This window comes from Callithrix jacchus, chromosome 4 (assembly GCF_049354715.1).
Source record: "Callithrix jacchus isolate 240 chromosome 4, calJac240_pri, whole genome shotgun sequence".
Taxonomy (NCBI): domain Eukaryota; kingdom Metazoa; phylum Chordata; class Mammalia; order Primates; family Cebidae; genus Callithrix; species Callithrix jacchus.
This window is the reverse complement of record NC_133505.1, coordinates 30,895,126-30,916,607: the sequence shown is the minus strand read 5'-3', so window position 1 is coordinate 30,916,607 and position 21,482 is coordinate 30,895,126. Positions and strand designations below refer to the sequence as shown.

The window sequence follows — 21,482 nt, the reverse complement described above, 5'->3', positions numbered from 1 at the left end:
TCCATGATGAACATCGACAAAAAAATCTTCAATAAAATACTGGCAAACAGAATGTAACAGCAAATCAAAAAACTTATTCATCATGATTAAGTAGGCTTCATCCCAGGGATGCAAGTCTGGTTCAACATATACAAGTCTATAGACGTAATTCACCACATAAACAGAAACAAAGACAAAAACAATATGATTATCTCAATAGATGCAGAGAAGGCCTTTGACAAAATTCAACAGCACTTTATGCTAAAAACTCTCCATAAACTAGATATTAATGGAACATATCACAAAATAATAAAAGCTATTTATGACAAATGCATAGCCAATATCATACTGAACAGGCAAAACTTGGAAGCATTCTCTTTGAAATCTGGCACTAGACAAGGATGCCTTCTCTCACCACTCCTATTCAATATAGTATTGGAAGTTCTAGCCAGAGCAATCAGGCAAGTAAAAGAAATAAAGGGTATTCAATTAGGAAAAGAGAAAGTGAAATTGTCTCTATTTGCCCATGACATGATTTTATATTTAGAAGATCCCATCATCTCAGCCCAAAATATCCTGAAACTGATAAGCAACTTCAGCAAAGTCTCAGGATACAAAATCAATGTGCAGAAATCACAAGCATTTCTATACACCAATAACAGACAAAGAGAGAGCCAAATCAAAAATGCATTGCCATTCACAATTACTACAAAGAGAATAAAATACCTAGGAATACAACTAACAAAAGATGTAAAGGACCTCTTTAAGGAGAACTACAGACCACTGCTCAATGAAATAAGAAAGGATGCAAACAGAGGGAAAAAAATTCCATGCTCATGGTTGGGAAGAATCAACATCATGAAAATGGCCATACTGCCCAAAGTAATCTATAGATTCAACTCTATACCCATCAAGCTACCAATGACCTTCTTCACAGAACTGGAAAAAAACACTTCAAACTTCATATGGAACCAAAAGAGAGCCCACATAGCCAAAACAACACTAAGCAAAAAGAACAAAGCTAGAGGCATCATGCTGCCTAAATTCAAACTATGCTACAAGGCCACAGTAATCAAAACAGCATGGTACTTGCACCAAAGCAGAGACATAGACCAATGGAACAGAACAGAGGCCTCAGAAGCAACACACCATACATCTACAATCATCTGATCTTTGACAAACCTGAGAAAAACAATAAATGGGGAAAGGATTCCCTGTTTAATAAATGGTGTTGGGAAAACTGTCTAGAAATGTGCAGAAAGCAGAAACCCCTTCCAGACACCTTACACTAAAATTAACTCCAGATGGATTAAAGATCCAAACATAAGACCTAACACCATAAAAACCCTGGAAGAAAACCTAGGCAAAACCATTCAAGACACAGGCATAGGCAAGGACTTCATGGCTAAAACACCAAAAGCAATGGCAACAAAAGCCAAAATAGACAAATGGGATCTAATTAAACTCCAGAGCTTCTGTACAGCAAAGGAAACAATCATTATTAGAGTGAACCAGAAATTGACAGAATGGGAAAAACAATTTTGCAATCTACCCATCTGATAAAGGGCTAATACTCAGAATCTACAAAGAACTAAAACAATTTACAAGAAAAAAAACAAACAAACCCATTCAAAAGTGGATGAAGGATATGAACAGACACCTTTTAAAAGAAGATATATATGAGGCCAACAAACATGAAAAAATGCTCATCATCACTGGTCATTAGAGAAATGCAAATCAGCCAGGCGTAGTGGCCTATAATCTAAGCACTTTGGAGGCCAAGGCGGGTGGATCACCTGAGGTCAGGAGTTCAAGACAAGCCTGACCAACATGGTGAAACCCCATCTTTAAAAAAAAAGAAAGAAATAAATGCAAATCAAAACCACATTGAGATACCACTTCACACCAGTTAGAATGGTGATCATTTAAAAATCTGGAGACAACAGATGCTGGAGAGGATGTGGAGAAATAGGAACACTTTTACACTGTTGGTGGGAGTGTAAATTAGTTCAACCATTGTGGAAGACAATGTGGCGATTCCTCAAGGACCTAGAAATAGAAATACCATTTGACTCAGCAATCCCATTACTGAGTATATAGCCAAAGGATTATAAATTATTCTATTATAAAGTCACATGCACAAGTATGTTCATTGCGCACTGTTTGCAATAGCAAAGAACTGGAACCAACCCAGATGTCCATTAACGATAGAATGGATAAAGAAAATGTGGCACATATACATCATGGAATACTATGCAGCCATAAAAAACGATGAGTTTGTGTCCTTCATAGGGACATGAATAAATCTGGAAACGATCATTCTCAGCAAACTGACACAAGAACAGAAAACGAAACACTGCGTGTTATCACTCATAGGCAGGTGTTGAAAAATTAGAACACATGGACACAGGGAGGGGAGCCTCACATGCTGTGGTCAGTTGGGTGGGGCTGGGGAGGGACAGCAGGGGTCGGGGGTGGGGAGGGATAACGAGGGGAGAAATACCAGACATAGGTGATGGGGGGATGAAGGCAGCAAACCACCTTGCCATGTATGTATCTATGCCACAATCCTGCATAATCTGCATATGTACCCCAGAACATAAACCACAATTTTAAAAAGTATAGTTTATGTCCTCTGTCACCTAAGAAATTGTTTAGGGTGCTCTGAAATATAACAACTCTCATAGAAGATAATAGTGCATGTGAAAAGGCTGGGAAGAGTCCTAAGGATCATGGTCACTAGGTTCATAAGCACCTAGAGGAAGACAAGGTCATTTCTGCTGGTGAGGAAGAGGAAAGCTGCACTGAGAAGGTAGGATTCAAGCTGGACTTTCAAAGTTGAGCAGGAGTATTATGTTTTTAATAGATGAAAGGCAAGAGAATACACTGAAGGTAAGTAATGCTTGTTAGTTCGACCAGTAACTAGGTCAAAGAATAGAACAACAGAGTGGGGAAATGAGTCTCACAGGAAAGGCTGGCAAGTCCAGAAATCTGGGAGGGAGTCTGGGACAGCGTGGTCAATGCTCTCTTCTGACACAATTGCACGAAGCTAGCAGGAAGGGTCCTGGGGAAATGGAAGCACATTCTAATTACCTGCCTTTATAGGGACTCAATGCTTCTATAAGTAAAGCCCAAGCCCACCTGCATTTTTTCTTTTTAGTGCTCATATAACTCATCTTCAGGCCGTTTTTCTCAAAACCCACTCCCAAGCTAGATGTTATCTGTGCCAAAATTGTGAAATTATTTGTGGGAATTTAAAATAGGAGTTTCACATTTAAAAATCCTTTTATAAAAAAAAAAAAGCCTTTTATTTGTAATGAATTGTTGCTACGTGATTTTGTCTCTTCCTTTGGGCCTTGAAATCATCTTGAATATAGATTCTGTTGCCTGGCAGATGAGCCATCCCCTCAAGCTGGGGCTCAGGGGACTTTCCTCCAGGTTAACAGCAATGGACTCCTCAGCACCCTTTGGGTCGCTGTGGTTTAATCAACTACAAAAGTCTCCTTACACTTTAATTCCTCCCTCCTTTTTCAAAACACTTGGGGAAATGACACTACCTGTGTTCTTCTGATCGGTTGGTCTCACGACCCCATCAAAAATTCAATGCATAATACCCCTGCTTGTTCGGCTGGATTCATTATTTGTTACTTTTAAAATACAACCAAGCTGTCGATAAATTATTCCATTATCACTTTTCTAGGTATCCATATTAAATGTACCAGTCTAGAACTCTACATTCATTGCCATGCCCTTTCTTTTATGGACATTTGTGTGTCTCCAGTGCTCAGGCATGCCTCTTTTTTTAACAGAATTCCTCAGTTATTACTAACAGTGGTGATTATATGAAATATATCAATAAAAGTTACCAGGTAAAGGATTTTCAGGTGTCCAAGCACACAAATGAGGTTGTGGGTGCCTTGCCATGTGTCTGAGGTTTTGGCTCTCCATGCCCATGTTCTTGGGTGCAGCACTTAGTGGCAGGAGTAGGATCCAAGCTGCCTCTTGGTCGGTTCCCAGGATGTCCCTCTGCCTGTTCTTGGGGAGATCACGAGAAAGGGCGGGCACTTGAAGGAGCCACACCCTGGTAGGAATTTTCCAATATAAATCCAGTAACTGTTTCAATGATGGTTTTTTCCTAAAAAAAAAAAAAAAAGAGTCTGGAATCAATTTGTAGCATTTTCTATGCCTCCCCTACTCTTGACTTGTTTTTGATGGGTCATTTTTCTTAATTATTGATGGAGGATTTGCCCTTGTAGGGCAGCGCCACATTAGGCCAGTGTGCCGGAGATCAGTCCCTGCATTTCAGGTGTACAAATTATGAAATAAGGCCCCTCACATGCTAACAAGGGTCTCATCCTGTAAGCAGTAGGCTATATTTATTATGTGTATAGCTTTACCAGCATGGCGATTGTGTTTTGTAATTAGTATCACTCCAAGTTTTAGCTAAATTTATGAGGAACTGGGGACCTTACAGCATTGCATCATTACTGGAAAAGCCCAAGAAATTTGTGCAAACACACCTATATGCAACCCCATTATACCCAAATAAAGATATCATTTCTATTTTTTTCTCTGTCTGATTAAATCATCTTCCCTTTTGTCCAACCCTTCTGCACACACTAAATGTCTTTCCTTGGTGTGTGCCCTCTTTTGTTTAGCCACCTGGAAATTGAAATGCTTCAGGCCCTTTTCATTGTTGCATAAAATCTTGGCTGCTTTTTCTCCCCAATATTTGCAAAAGTTAAGATATCATGTGAGTTGCCAAGCACACTGGGGTGGGAATTGGAAAGGATTCAAGGTCCTATTATTTCTCCCCATTCCTTCCCAGCTCATTGTGAACTTCTTGCACCAATATTTCATGTTTGCAGAATTTCTCTGAGATGTTTGCCCTTTGCTCCCTATCCTTTATACCTGCAAAGAATCTAATTACAAAATTAATCACCAATATGGATTCAGATTAGCAAATAACTACCATAGACTGACCGGCGGGGAAGCCTTTGGAAACACCACTTCCCTGGTTGGGCACTGGACATAGACAGAGCTTTGCAGACCTTGGTTTTACACTGATTGGCTGTTAAGCAAAGGGCTGAGACCTACCTTCCTGTTATGATTTACTGGGAACAGGTCAAAGGGCCCCTGAAAAGTACACAACACATCCCGTTTAAAATAGATCTTGGAAGACACTGAAAGAAGAAGGAAGAATGTGGGAATGCAATGGGACAGGATTCTTTGATCCTAAACCCAGTCAGAATCTTAATTAGCTGTACATGGAAGACCACAAAGAACACCCTCCCTTAGAGCCGGCCTCTCCAAGTGAAATGCAAGTTCCAGGAAATGATGGAGTTGTCCCATGTCCAAGCAAGTCCATCATGAGGTTCAGGGAGATTATGAGGAGCCTTCTTTGTGTCTATGTATTCTGAGTGATGAAATCACCGGTGATTCAGTGTGTCTGTAACAGAGATAATTTTAGCTGTGAATGATATGTCATGTACTATATACACACATAATTGAATGGGAGAGACTGGCCTTCCTGCCTTCCCTTCTCACTCTCCCCATTTCCCACCCAAGAGGTCTGTATAGGATCACTGATGAAGATGATGTAGATGAGGAGGACACTCAGGAAAGAATCCAGGGACCTTCCAGCCTTGGTGGTTGAGCCAAGATAAAGGACCAGCAAAGAAGCATTGAGGAGCAGCTGCAAAGGGAGGGGGAACAGGGAGAAAAGAAGTACAACCCAAGCTAGGTCGTGAAAGCATCTCCAATGGTCATTGCTGTCTAACCTATTGAGAAGTTGCCTGAGATGAAGACAGAAAGACAATTGCTGTGTTTGTTCAGAGGCAGGTCCTTATTGAATTTAACAAGAGTAATTTCTGTGATGCATTGGAAAGCTCCATTTGACAGATGTTACATAAAAGGCTCAGTTATTCAAGAATTAGGCATGCTCATTTTCTGCATTGGAGAGAGATTTAGAAAAAAAATAAATCTGATGTGGTCTTCGAGTGCATGCCAGACCATGGGACAGGATCTCTGGCTCCCATACCTGCCTCCCGCCCCTGTGGGACTTGTACAGTGCATGACCAAAGTCCCAGGGCAAACCCTGAGACACCTAGGAGACGAGACCACACAGAGTAAGGTAACCTGGGACAGGAGAGTACATCCAGGGGGTGCAATCTTGTCCCAGGCATGAAGCCAGGGTGTGTGGAGGGATGGGGAGGGGATTCCCACTGGAACACGGCATTATAATTCTCTGGTGTGATTTGCCCCAATTCTTTCATTCAAAGAACATTTTAAAGCCCCCATTTTTGATTACTCTTGTGGATTCTGGGGAGTAAGGGAATAAATAAACCATGAACACGAACCGTGAGAGAGCAGCACATTGCTTCAGGGACATCACAGAGGAAGAGCCACGGCAGCCATTACAGGTCAGAAAGGCTATTCTGAGAAGGTAATCTTTTAGCAAAGATCTTTTAAAGGAGGACAGAGGAGGCAGGAAAACAACCAGAGAATGTCTGCGTAGGAGTAGCAAAAAGTTGGCCTGTTACGAAAAGTGTAAGAAAATCATCCACTCTGATTGGTGAGGATGTGGCCAGTAGGGGAATTACGGGAAAACATGACAAGGATTTACCAAACAAGGGACTATTTGCATATAATTGTATTAAAAAAAAACCAGAGTCATAAACACATGTAATACAGATAAACAATGTCTTTTATGATCACAAAAAAAAATAAAATAAAATAATTAACCTGCCAAAACCCTTGCCTTAATCATATTCAAGTTGAGCTATCTGTGTATATCCATGTCAAAATGCAAATGAAGACACAGGAAGATGAAGGGGAAGGGATACCCGTCTGGGTGCTAGAGTGGTGGTTTTCTGCCTGGGGTGCACATCAGAACCACTTGGGTGCTCAGCCCACGCTCGGACAGATTAAATCATTTTGTGTTGGAGGTGAGACCCAGACATCAGCAATAATCCTCCCAGGAGATTTCAATGTGCATAGGGACATTGAAATTTGGGGACGGCCGCATTAGAGCTGGGTTCTGGAAGTGTGCTCCTAACCAGAGCATCAGCCTCACCTGGGAGCTGTTGGAAATGCAGTGTCCAGTTCCACTCCAGACCTGCTGAATTAGGAACTCTGAGGGTAAGGCTGGTCAGTCCGTGTTACCAAACGCTCCGGATGATCTGATGTGCTTGGATGTTTGAGAATCCCTGCCTTAGAGAAGCCAACTTTCCAAAAGCCAGAAGGAGGAGAAGCTGGGCATGGAGGTGTCTGTGACACCTCTGTATTTATGACACTGGGTAGAGTATTGATGATAGCCCGGTGCTGTGAAGAGCAAAAGAGAACTATTTCTGCTCTCAAGGGATTGATAGTCCAGGTTTAGAAACAATAACATGCAGTACTAGAAAGCAAGAAGCAGCACAGAATGTTGTATGAATGGTGTGATGTTCTGTTGACAGAGGCGACGCTACAGAGACGACTTTTTAAACTTCACTGCAGTTTTTAAACTATTCAATGATGAGAATGTAATATTCTACAATCACACTTTCTTTCCCACAGAGTTTGGCAGACTTCCTTTATTTTCTAGCATTACCCATTGGAAAAATCTGAGCCTGAAAGGAATTTTCCCCTTTGTAGGTGTCTTTCTTTTTCTGCTGGGAAATTGGAAGAAAAAGCACATGAGGCTCACAATCTGAGTGAAGTGCAGCATTCTAACCAGGACGTGTCTCAGTGACCGACCTCTATTTTCTGTTCTGGATAAAGGTGTGCTGTTTTCATTTGCAGATACTTCAGTCATTTCAGAGCAATGTTTGTACTGTATCACATCTCTGATTTAAAAAATTGAATCAAAAATACTTACGAGGGCTGGTCTTAGCCTTTCATAACTATTACCAGTTACTGGAGGTGTATAGAGTAGGAGATTACCCCATGCTGGAACTGGATTCAGCTATGACACCAAAAACACAAGCCGCCAAAGAAAAAATAGATAAATTGGACTTAATCAAAATTTTGAAATTTTATGTTTCAAAATACACTATCAAGAAAGTGAAAAGATAACCCATAGAGTGACAGGAATATTTGCAAATCATTTGTCTGATAAAGGCCTAATTTAGCGTATAGAAATAGCTCTTGCAACTCAACAACAAAAAGATGACATGATATAAAAATGAGCAAAGGATTTGAGTAAAAATATCTTCTCAGAAGGTATGCAAATGGCCAGCAGCCACATACAAAGATGTTCAACCTCATTAGCCATCAGGGAAATGCCATCAAAACTACGGTAAGATAGCATTTCATACCCGATAGGATTGTTGTGATAAAGAAGATGGACAAAACCAAGTACCGGGGAGGACGCAGAGAAATGGGAGGCCTCACACACTGCGGATGGGAATGTGAAATGGAGCAGCCACTTTGGCAAATCGTCTGACAGTTCTTCAAAGTTAAACACAGAATTACCGTATGACCCGGCAAATTCTACTCCTAGCTACTACCCAGGAAAATAAAAAACATATGTCCCTACAAAAACATGTACAGGAATGATCCCAGCAGCCATACTCACAATAGTCAGAAGTAGAGGCAATCCAAATGTCCATGAACTGATGAAAGGATAAATCAAGTGTGGCATATCGATATAATGGAACGTTATCAGCTGTAAAGAGGAATGAAGTTCTGATAGATGCTACAATGTTGGTCAACCTTGAAAACATTGGGCTACATGAGAGAAGCCAGATGCAGAGACCACCTGTTGTGTCATTCTGCCCGTAAGAAGTTTCCACAATAGGCAGATCTATGGACACAGTATATCGATTTCTGCTTGCCTAGGGCTGGGGTGGGACAACTAGGGGGAAGAGGGGAGTAACTGCTATGGGTAGAGGGCGTTTCTGGGGGGTAAGAAAGATGTCTGAAAATTGCTTGTGATAGTGGTTGCACAACATTGAGAATATATTAAAATTCATTGAATTATATCAACTAAACGGGTGAACTTTATCATTGAATTATATACACTAAATGGCTAAATTTTATGGCACATGGATTGTATCTCAAAGCTGTTGAAAACTTCAAAGGAGACTTCTGGTCTATTTGTTTCCAGTCAGTTTCATGTACCATTAACTACATCCAAAGGCTATTTGAAGAAAATTCCTCAAGTTGTTTAATTTCTCTACTTTCTTGTCCCATTGCCCCTAGCTTTCTCTGTCTGCGTCTCTCCGTCTATCTATTGCCTGTCTCTCCTTCTAGCTCTGGCTCTGGCTCTAGTTTCATTCACTGGCCTGCTGGCAATAACTGTGAAAGCCACATACCTCTCATCTGTTCTTTGTCCTTAGTGATTTTACCAAAGTGAAAGGTTTTATGTGCCTTTGTTCGCAAAGCCTATTTTAGTCCCATCTGTTAAACCTTTGAATCTAGAAACAGTTCATGTTTCCAGGCCTTGAAGACTTGGAATTTTTGGACTTTCTCTGTTCACGTTTATGTCTGCTTGTTTCACACTGAATGACTCTTTCCTGAGATCACTTCTTCTTTGAAATACCTTGACTAATGCAGCCAACACATCCAAGTAGCACCCAGTGGCACTCAGTTCTCCTACATCCTGCCCTAGAGCTACGAGGACAGCTGGCACTTGGCCTGCCTTCCGTGTATTACCAGCAGTAGCTTTCCCAAACCTTTTGCTGCAGAGTGAGGTAGAAGTTTGCCTTTCCTGCCTCCTCTAACAGATTACTTGTCATGGGCTACTCAAAGCCACCTATTTTAGATCTAGGTTAGGGAAGCTTCCCTCTTTTAGGCCTTATTTCTGGATTAGTCAGGGCAATTACTATAGCTGGTACACAGACTGGGAGATCTCAGCAGCTTAACACAACAAAGCTTTCTCCCTCACCCCAAATGCTACCTGGGCTCACATTCCTGCAGTGACTCAGGGATTCGGACTACTTTCATGTCATAAAAGCTGTGGCCTCCCTGGTCACTCTGGTGCGGGACATAGGGAGTGCAGATGGAACTAATCTTAATTGCCTCAGCCTGGAACTGTCACTCACTGCTTATGTCACCACTGGGCAGAATGCATCTTGTGACTCCAGTGAGCACTCGGTGTCTGCCACAGGTGAGCTGGAGCACACCAGACAGAGAGCTTTCATCAGAACATGAGGTACCTGTGGGAAGGAGATGATGGAAATAGATGCTTCTTGTTTAATCATAAGGGTATAAGAGGATTGGATAGATTAGATCTGAGGAAGGGGAATGAAGCTGTCTCCATGCGTCAGCACTCCCTGTCTCCATGCATGAGTGCCTTGCAGCCTTGTGTGACAAGTGAGTGCTGAAAACGTTAGCATCGTAGAGGCACAGCTGGTCCTGAGCGAACACTGGTCAGGTCAGCTTCACTTCTCCCTTTGCCTCATCCCGCTATGCAATATTTGGGAAGTTTTAATTACAAGTTCCAAATGAGGAATTGGAAGGAAGCAAGTTAGCTAGAGGGAATGAGAAGAAATGTGTCGCTACTATTTTCCTATTGGAAGGACATCATTCTGAGGGTGTCAGAAGTTTGAGATGGGAATGGGATGAGCATGAGATTCTTCATGCTGTTTTGACCTGATGGTGCAAAGGACAGGGAGCAGAAAGGAGCCACTGGGTGTTTGCAGAGGAGAGTGCAGTCAGCTTGCTACAGGGAAAGTGATAAAATGATTTTTTTTTTCAGTCTTTTTTAAAGCCACGTTTCCTGACCACTTCCTCACGTCATTAGCAAAGCACAGCACTGCTTTTCAGGATGGTCTTCGGGCACGTCCATCCTATGACTACACTTCAAACTTTGATGGTCAGACACTCACGTTGGTACCAGCTATTTCTGTTTTTAAAGTTAGTTTTATTTGTTTCAAGGCATCTTTTGATGCCATTAAGTGAGAACTCACCATACAGAGCCAGTTCCCATGCTGTGCTCAAGATTCTGGGGATACAGAAGGAAAATAAAACCAGGCCCCCGTTCTCGGGAAGCGTACTATCTATACAGAGGCCTCTGTACTGACTCACAGGGTACCAACAGCAAGGACGCAGAGGCCTGAAAGCAGTACAAGCTCATGGAAGGCAGAAGGAATTACAGAATCATAGTTCCTAAACCTTAGAAATCGTCCTCTCTGACTCCCTTTTAATTCGTGAACCCTCTCTACCTCATTTCTTCTGAGTGATCCTGTGGCATTGGTTAAGACATCTCCAGTGGTGAAGATAATAACTGACAGGGGTTCGCTCTCACATTCGCCTCCTGGCCCCTGTGTAGCCCTGTAAACCGCACTTGGCTAATGCCATAAGATACTGTTGGGTGGAGTTTGAACTCAAAAGGCTAGCCTCTGGGGCTGGGGGGCACCCCAAGGTGTCACCCAACAACCCTTTGCTCCCACTGCCTGAAGATTCTGGATTCTCCCCGTCATTTCCCAGACTTGATTTTTAACCAGAAGACTGTGGGAACTGGAGGAAGGCACAGGCCAGGTCTCTCCTGGAGAATGCTCTGGGGGTTTCTAAATGCATGATGTCACCATTTTCTGAACTGAATAGAACCTGCTGTGCTAAGCTCGCCCCTTCCCACTCTCTGGCCAGGTGGTGTGTTGTCTAGACAAGGTGAGGGAGGGTACTGAAGCAATGTCAGGGAGGCGGGGTGTCGTCTAGACATGGGAGGGAGGCAGGGTGTCGTCTAGACACGGGGAGGGAGGCAGGGTGTCTTCTAGACTCAGGGAGGGAGGGTGCTGAAGCTGTGTCAGTGAGGCGGGGTGTTGTCTAGACATGGGAGGGAGGTGGGGTGTCATCTAGATTCTGGGAGGGAGGGTGCTGAAGCCATGTCCAGCCACAAGGGTAACGTATTCTGAAAGCTATTTCAGCCTCTTTGACTGCTGAGATTCTTCTTCTCTTTTGCTTTCCTACAGCTACTGTATTTGATAGAACAAAAGGTGCATTATTTTTCCCAGAAAGAATTATAACAGAATGTCCCTGCATCCAGGGCCTGTGTGATGGATAGAATGTTAAAAACTGAAGGCAGTAAAGAATGGACTGTCTTAAAGGCAGATGGAATTTCACATCCTCCCACTGTTGGTTGCTACTTAACAGCACACATACCTCGCATCAGAGCAGGTTATTGGATGATTTCCTCTGTTAATGCTAAGCAACACTTCTGCATGGTGTGATAAGGAAGGCACTTACAACGTTAGGGAAATGCTGTAGAAAAGACCACACATTGGGTATGGTGTACACTGCTTGAGTGATGAGTGCACCAAAATCTCAGAAATTACTGCTGAAGAACTTATCCAAGTAACAACAAACCATCCGTTTCCCAAGAACTAATGAAATAGTAAAAAAAGAAAGGCAGGTCCCTAAGTCTATCATTGGCAAGAGCAGATTATAGGTGCATCCAGGCTGCTGCCTTCTAGCGGAGGGGTGAAGTATCACATACATTTTAACAAAGACGGGGCCTCACCACGTGTTGATAGGTGGGACATTATATTTTAGTTTTAAGTTTATTGTTAAATGGCTCAAACTCAGTGGAGACACTGCTATCATATTAGGCAGATGCCCGCTGTTAATGATCCAGTAAAGGAAATCAGCAACCAGGCTGCTGAGTGGAATTGTGTCCCCACCTACCTGAATACATAATAAAGATTCTAGAAATAAAAAGAGAAGCAAATTGCTGGGAGCTGTAATCAAGGCAAAAAAGTCTTCACAGTGGCTGCAACCACAACATTCTGCACATGTGAACAAGAGATAAGCAAAACCTGGAGAATTTAGTAACTGCTGAAATGAAAAAGTATTGGAAACCCTTGGTAGCAATTTACAGATGGAGCCACTCTTTTGTTGCCATAGATTAGTAAGGAGAATTGAGTTATACTGAGCACAAAATATCCCAGGGACATAGTAAGCTACAATTATCAACTTTAACAATAAAAAAATATGATGCTAGGATCTGCGTTTTTGCCTTTCATAGAGAGGAAACATGGCCAAAGTTCTTTTGCTACTTATTTACATCCTAAAGGAAAGAAAATAAAAGAAGCAGACCGCAGTCTGTGCAGTTAAAAACTGTGGGGCACAAGGATGAACACTGCAGAGGTGTGTTGGCGTGTTGTGTGGAGGACGCACGCTGCAGAGGTGTGTTGGCGTGTTGTGTGGAGGACACACGCTGCAGAGGTGTGTTGGCGTGTTGTGTGGAGGACGCACACTGCAGAGGTGTGTTGGCGTGTTGTGTGGAGGACGCAGGCTGCAGAGGTGTGTTGGCGTGTTGTGTGGAGGACGCACGCTGCAGAGGTGTGTTAGCTTGTTGTGCTGAGTTTGTGAAAGGCTATGATTACTAATTATGAGAAGAAATATTGTACCAAAAAAGAACCTCAAATGAAATGCATGCTCATGTGCATGTGAAATGGGGGGAGAATGAGGATGGAGTGAAATATTTTATAGACCAAAAGAGGCCCAGACAACCTGTTGGGTTTTCTAACATCTCAGCCCCACTAGTCTGTGCCAAGTATGTGACAGATACTCGGTAATTCAGGACAGGCCAAAGCCAGTTGTAAGCTTCAGATGTGGCTCTCCAAATGTGATTTAAGGGATTCAGGAAAAAGGAGTGGAACAGGTGGGTGCAATCCTGGGCTTGTGGGGTGCCCCCGACAGGGAGAAAGAAGTGCTGTCTTTGTTAGGCATGTGGGTGAGTGGTTAACACGTCACAAAATGCCGAAGGTCGAGAGGTAGTGGTGAAATCCCTTCAACATGTGGAATTAGCAAAGTCCCAACCCCATGGAGAAAGATTTATTGTGTGAAGGTAGTGATGGCTCAGTGATGAAAGGGAGTCATCTGGAGTCTCACAGCAAGAGCGGATTTCCAGGAGGGTGGGTCCCTGCTTTTGAAGAGGACTGTTTTGCAGTTTTTCAGCATCAAGATAGAAACTTTCATGATAACTTTAAAAAACACATTTATTCTTCTATTGCATAGTAGCCATGATCGTAATTAAACTATCAGTTTCTATCGGAGTTTTTTATTCCCTTTCCCCATTTGTATTAATTTTAGGGTTGCATTTGTTTTCATCATGCAGATCCATGACATTATACTTTCTTCAAAATTGTTTTTTTCTTTTTATGTTTTTTGTAAATAATTTTTTTTTTGCTTTACATATCCTGTCCAGGAATTCATTCATTCAAAATTTTATTTTGCTGCGTGTGTGAAAAAGTTTCTACTGCTATATTTGCCTTTCATGTTTCACAGGGAAAGAGTCGAAGTTATTTTATAATATGGCTTTTTAGTTCCCAGTATTTGCTGGATATGATGGTGTTACTTGCTCTTGCAGTGGTCTCTGCTACTCGGGAAGCTGAAGTAGGAGGATTGCTTGAGACTGGGAGGCAGAGGTTGCAGTGAGCTGAGATTGCACCTGGGTGACAGCGTGAGACCCTGTCTACATGTCTATTGCTGCCTTTTGTATTGGGAAAATTTTTAAAGAATACAAATACTGAAAATAATAAAAAACCAAATAACTTAAGTGCTCACCTTTCAAGATTAACAAACGTGAATGTGTTAAAATATTTTCTTCAGATCTTTTTTTTTTGAGATGGAGTTTCACTCTTGTTGCCCAGGCTGGAGTGTAGTGGTGTGATCTTGGCTCACTGCAACCTCTGCCTCCCTGGTTCAAGTGCTTCTCCTGTCTCGGCTTCCCAAGTAGCTGGGATTACAGGCATGTGCCACCATGCCCGGCTAATTTTGTATTTTTAGTAAAGATGGGGCTTCTCCATGTTGGTCACGCTCGTCTCGAACTCCCGACCTTAGGTGATTTGCCCACCTCAGCCTTTCAAAGTGCTGGGATTATAGGCATGAGCCACTCTGCCTGACTCCAGATCATTCTTTATAAAAAAATAAAGAGAGTTATGAGTAAAGTCAAAGTCTTTTTCATATTTTTTTCCTGCTAACCTATTTTAATTGGAGAGGGAAAAGGGCAGGGGGGAGAGCCCCTGATGCATTTGTAGCTTCCAAATGTTCATGGAAGGTGCTGCAGACTGATGGTTATGTTAGAAACTGTCACTCTTGTCCTGTCCACTTTAACTTTGCAGACTAATGGAAGAAAATCTGCAAGTGGATGAGTGAGGCCTGGGAGCAGCTGAAACGCAGAGATGCCTCACGTCTGATTCGAGCATTTGGATCCAGACCATTTTGCTGCTTATTCGTTCTACTTAGGGTTTCTTCAGGGGCTGCTGGAAGCCTCACGAAGATGTCAAAGTTGGGCCTGGGATGTTGTTCATCGGGAATCATAGGATTTGGAAATTCAATCACGTAGCGAGCCAACTTCATTTTACAGATGAGGAAACTAAGGGCAAGAGAGTGGAAGAAAATGTTTTTGGGACGCAGAGCTAAGGCCTGAGTGTTCAAGGCCTAATTCCATCTGCCCCATTTTCTTCCGTCTCCTCATTAATTCAGCTGTTTTTCAATCAGCTGGAACCAGAGCCGGTGATTTGAATATTCAGGAAGTTTCAAGACCATGCTCTTTATAACCATCCTAAGATGGAAATGAAACTGAAAAAGTGCTTTATTCTGCCTGCTGTCTAATAGAACCTGAGTTCTAAAAGGAGAAGTTTCATAAAACAGCAGAAAGAAGTTCTTGGACATGAAACATCTTTTTCCAAGCAAGTATTAGGTGACTAAATAGTTAACAGAGCAAAACTTTTCCGGATGTCATGGACGGCTTGCAAAATGCTCTTGGGGCTGAAAAAGAGTTATTTGTGTGGAAATTGGCTGAATACTCAATGATAGAAAAACAGTTTGTGCTTCTCCCTCAGTCTAGAATGTCCCTATGCCCACGGAGGAGGCTTCTCATGCAAGTCTTCTAAGAGAATGCTATGTGCGTCTTCATGCATTTTTCATTGACTTTCTTACCATTAACGTAGCCTTAAATGAGGTCCTCACAGGCCAAAGTATGGCTCTTCTGGGTCCTCATGATGTCAGAAGGACATTGTCTCACTTCATCTTCTCAACACGAGGTGCAAGTATTTGACAGAACAGTCTAAGGGGAGCATTCCTTCAACATTAAAAACAACTCCTGGCTTGGCGTGGTGGCTCACGCCTCTAATCCCAGCACTTTGGGAGGCAAAAGTAGGCGGATCACGAGGTCAGGAGTTCAAGATCAGCCTGCCCATCATGGTGAAACCCTGTCTCTACTAAAAATACAAAAATTAGCTGAGTGTGGTGGTGTGCGCCTGTAATTCCAGCTACTCAGGAGGTTGAGGCAGGAGGATCGCTTAAACCCGGGAGTTGGAGTTTGCAGTGAGCCGAAATCGTGCCACTGCACTCCAGCCTGAGTGACAGAGCGAGTCCCTGTCTCAAAACAAAAACAGACTCCTGCTCACCCACAACAGATTTTGCGGTTGTGGGTATGCTATACCCTCTGATTTGGGTTTGTGTGCTATGAATTTGAAAATACTTTGTGCTAGCAATCTGGGCTACTGTTTATAATTTCACCACTGGACAATGCAACGTTGCTTCAGTAGACAGGCTGGGGTAAGCCAGAACTGGCACGATTGTGTACAATTGAGAAGGTGACTCTTTCTCTGTAAAATGAGACAGTGACATCTTGATTATTGTAAAAATTAGAGTTATTGTATGAAAAAATGTCTAGTGAAGAGGCTGGCTAAATTGTCTGCCAAGAGCTGGTAGCTGTTGCTACTATGCATAGAGAAATACAAAGTTGGCATAAAAAGATGTAGATTATGTGTATGGCAAAAAGCCATAGGTGGGCTTTCAATCCCCCATCCAGAAAGTCTTGGTTTAATTCTTCACAAGATTGTACTATCATCCCCGACTCCATTTCCTGCTCAAGGTCTTCCACAGAACTGGACTTACTGATGAGACCTGCTTTTCCTTCAGGTTTTGCACTATTTCCTTGATAATTACACGGCTGCCAAAAATACGGTGGGGCAGCTCTTCCCTGCCCTTGTCATGCTTTGCCATTCTCTGGTTCGGGCGGGTGCACTGATTTGCTTTTACTGAGGGCTGATGTGGAAGTTTCAGCTCATTTCAGTTGCTCTCAGCAAATTGGTGGTAACAGAAAGGCTGAGGGTTACCATGGAAATGATCACAGCCTCACTCAGAACCACCAGAAATACCATAGTATTTGAAACAGTATGGATTTTGCCAACAGGCTTTGGAAATAAGACACATTCTGAAAACTCTTGACAGGGGCTTAATAATGGTACAATGAGGAGACGGTAATTTGTTTTCATTTCAGAAAGGAAGTGCGGCGTTCATGAGCAATGTGCCCACTTACAGTATTTTATTTCTTGGAAAGAAAAATAAGTTCTGACAAAATCTGTCTCTTTTCATCCATTGCGGCACATTATCTCTTTATTTCTTAACCAAGACAAAAAAAGAAATCACAGTAACAATCCAAAATCATTATGATCCAAAACATATTCATATTTGGCTTTGGGATTTGTTTTAGTACTTACATTTTAATATGTGCCTGAAGTTCTGCCTGAAATTTCACTTCTTACCAGATAAAGGAGGCTCACCATGAAGCCGGGGAAGAACGGGAGAAGCTGAGAAGCCGTGGGACTCCTCTATCCTGCTTCTTTCTAAATGTTCCCAGCCCCAAGCCAGCGCCACAGCAGACATCTCCTTCCAGACCCAAGCCAACCGAGCAGAAATGCCTGACCTCACGCTCTTCTCTCGCAAATGTCCCACCTCTTCTTCAGAGGAGAAATAGAAGAATAAGCAGACTGTGAGATGCAAACAAAGAACTAATGTAAACCAAAGCAACGCTGTGAATAAAAACGCAAACGCAAGATTCGCTCCAGGAATTTCATGACAGACGGGTAGACATACCACGGGATGGTCGACGGCTGGAAACAGGGGTTTTATTTTCTGACCACCACATCCAGATTCGAGCATCCCCGTGGGGCACTTCAGTAATCCATACGGGCTTTAACGAGCGCCAACACGTGTATAATAAATGGTAGCTCTTTGACATTCAATTTCAACTCAGCTTTTAAAATGGCATTAATGGCAACTGATGCAATTTCTTTCTCACCTTAGTTTTTTTGTATTTCATTTTTAAGTTTTACCACTGAAAAACGAAGCATTTGTAGATCATAGAATCTAGGAGTTTACATGAAATTTGAAAGCTTTTTATGGGCAACATTTACTTAAATATTTTGCCCATTACTCATAATCTATTCTTTGTTCATATAATTAGATTATTTAATAAAATGAGTTTATTCAATGTTTCTCCCCACAGTTTAGAGTATGTCAGAACCCTTATATCTGGTCATATGCTGCTTTTTTTTCTTTTAAAATGGTATTTATAAATTATTTTGTTACTTTTAACAAAGCTGAAATGAATGAATTGCATCAGTTTTTGCATATATATGCATATCAATACATATAGTTAGAGGATTATTTATCATATGCGTGGAACGCATTTAGCATAAGTTTGTGAGGTGCATTCACGACCTGGAATGTGTAAACAGAATGTAAAAAGATTCTGGGTTTATATGCCACAATAATTTGACTTTTTCACAAATTAGTAGCAGATTTGATTAGATGTTAACTAAATGCAGGCAGTTGACAAATGGTTTTTGGGAAGGTGACTTTATTTGTGTTCCCTTATGATAACCTTTCCTTTCCTCGGCAAACTGTAGAATCGGGGGTGGGGGCGGGGTTGGGGGTGGTGCTGAGATGATCCCGCAAGTCCAGCGAGTCTCTTGGGGCAGATCCGATTTTAGGAGATGGTTAAGTCTGCCTGAGGATGACATCTTCAGGGAAGCCTCTGCACCAGCCTCAAGGAGGGTTCTTTTTCAAAGATCCTTTCCTTCACATGTTATTTATCTAGGGGAGAGCCGGGAGGAGAAGTCTCTGAGCCCGGCACTGGACCTATTGCCTGAAGTACTGTCAGTCCCCAATTCTTTGGTGCTATGGAGAGGAAAGAGTAAGATAATGAAACTTTGAGGTTTGAACTTTGCATTTTGTAGAAAAAACAGATTTCTTAATATATGTGATAGTAATAGCATACAAGTCTTTTAAATACACGTGCATATACGATACATTTTAATATTCTTCGAGGGTTTTCATGAAATATCACATTCACATATTTCATCAGCTCAGTACTAAACGCAGAAATGTCTATTGTATAAAAACCGGAGATTTAATCATGACCATGTTAGAAATCTTCCCAGCTACCCCTCGGAACACAGCCCCCCGGAGTGGAGACATGCTTAGACTGCCATCTGTTTCAGCATCCCTGTTTCAATGCTCTTAGTGATGGATTCCTGTCCAAGCCAGAGAAGCAGATAACAAATCCAGACTGATAATAAATGGAAGCTGCAACCATAAAACCCCAGTGCAGATACAAGAGACTCTCGCTGCATCTGGCAGTGCCTCATTACCTTGTCAGTGTCAGGATGTGGCTCCAGATTTCCTGCTGCAATGAAATTATATTGGGGCTATCGCTGGAGCACACGGCTGGCCAGCCACAGGAGGGTGGGGGTTTGAAGGGAGGCACATGCTGCCAGATGTTCCCCCTGAGCCTGTCACTTTTAAACTTGCTTCACCAAAAGACTCTCCCCTACCGATTTCTAACCTCTTCATTGCTTTAAGGAAATGCACTGGGAAACTGCTCTTAATTTGGCTGTGTTTGTTGCCAGCAGTCTTTTGTCTTGTCTTCCTAATCTCTGCATAGGGGAGCTGATGAGCAGAAGGATCCGGTTTCAGCCAAACATGTGTTTCACCGTATTGAAATGTGCACTGCTTAATAGAGTAAACACCAATATATCTGAGGGCCAGGAGACTGAATTAACTGATTAGTATCAAAGAGTGCTGGGGCTGTAAATGGTAATTGGCTACTTTCTGAGGAAAGGTAGAGCTCCGTTAAGACAAGGTCTTCCATTCTCATTAGCCCCTTGCAACTAGAAACCATCATTTCTCCTTACCAGGCCAAGAGAGTAAATCATTGTCCAATTTTGTATTCGTTTTCTTTGGAAAGGAAAAATGGGTTGAGCTAGCTGGTTACAAATTGCAAAAAACAAGTAAGGTAAGTAAAACGCTTATGAAACATTTTGCCTATGTTTTATGTTTCTCTTTTGACAAGGTCAAAGTAGGATCCACTGTCACAAAGAGAAATGAATATTTAAAAAAATACAAAAAATGAGGGAAGCTAATAGTCTACGTAGGTTTGAAATATATGAGAAATTAAAACTTTTATTTAAGAAGCAATGCTTGGATCAATCTTGCAGGCAATGATAAAGAAGAGGGACTCCTATCCAGAATTTTTTTATAGTAAAATGTGTGAATCTATACATTCTGCAAAGGTACCTGCAATTGTGAGTACTGAAATGTACTAAATATAGGATAAATAATCACCATGTGTCCTCCCTCATTTCAGTTTTCCATTGATCACATGAGTTCTGTTAATAATCCTGAAAACGATGGGCTGTCCTCTCCAGTGCTGGATAAAAACAACCCCATCCCTTCCTTCTCGCTTTTAACAGCCGATCCGATCCCCAAGTTCTAGTTCCGAGATGTGCTTTCTGATCCTGGTTATTGTTTGTCAGCCTTCAAAGCCAAACTAACGTGCAGATCCAAAGAAAAGTTCCTCTCCTCATTGTGTGTTGCCTATGTTTACACCCACATACATACGTAAACTTGTGAGCTCTGCATTTCCCAAAGCAATGATTGATTGCTCATATCTTATCTACACACTTATGCTTTAACATTTTATTAAAAACATGAAAATGGTACAGTAACCCAATTTGAATCCTTTTACTCAAAAAGTTTATTTATTTATATATAAACTGATTAAAAACATTTTTTTGCCTTAGGTGGTACATGAATATGTTTTAAAATCTCCATAAAATAGCACAAGGTACTCTGTGTAAACTTACCCTGGACATGAAAATAATTATAAAATAACTGAAGAGCTAATAAAACAAACTTATTTATCTGCTCTAAATGTTATTTATTCTATTTTTTTTTTCAAACCAGGAAAGACATTGAGAGCAATGTGTGTTAAATCAAACATTCACTTCTGAAGATTTCTCAAACTTTCTGCAAGATAAAAACCATTTCTGGGGACAGTGGTTTTAAAAAATAGTTAAACCTCTACTGAGAATTTTAAGCATATATTTTTAAAGCACTATTTCTAGGATTATGGAGTTTAACAAAGCAGAAATAATTTTAATGTTTATAAAAGTGGAGGCACTAATCTATTGTATTATGAAAAGCATAAAAAACTATGAATTCATTTTCTTTTTCTGTCTCCTCTATTTTAAATATTAAAGAGGAAATTTAAGATTAGGAAAAATATTTAGTAAAGTAAATATCTAAGTTTTAATTTTAAAACAACTTTAAAATTGAGGAATACTGAAAGAGCAATAGAGATGTTAAATAATTGTACTAAAAATAATTTTCACAAGGCTGTAAGCCTCAGAGGGACTTTATTGTTATTTATACATGTTTTGTATTTTTATATTTCTTTTTTCCATTATTATTCATAGTCTTCACACATTGTTTTAATAAAATAT

The 21,482-nt window shown here is 41.4% G+C and overlaps 1 long non-coding RNA gene across 2 annotated transcripts in view; it reads left to right on the top strand.

Annotated features, from left to right (window-relative positions):
* The window catches only part of LOC103792329 (uncharacterized), a 50,609-nt gene extending 29,707 nt beyond the window's left edge, over window positions 1-20,902 (top strand). For both annotated transcript variants that reach the window (XR_004741705.3, XR_619013.5), the window contains exon 4: window positions 17,463-20,902. This is a non-coding gene — a long non-coding RNA (uncharacterized LOC103792329). The remainder of the gene's footprint in view (window positions 1-17,462) is intronic.
* The last annotated feature ends 580 nt before the right edge of the window (window positions 20,903-21,482 follow it).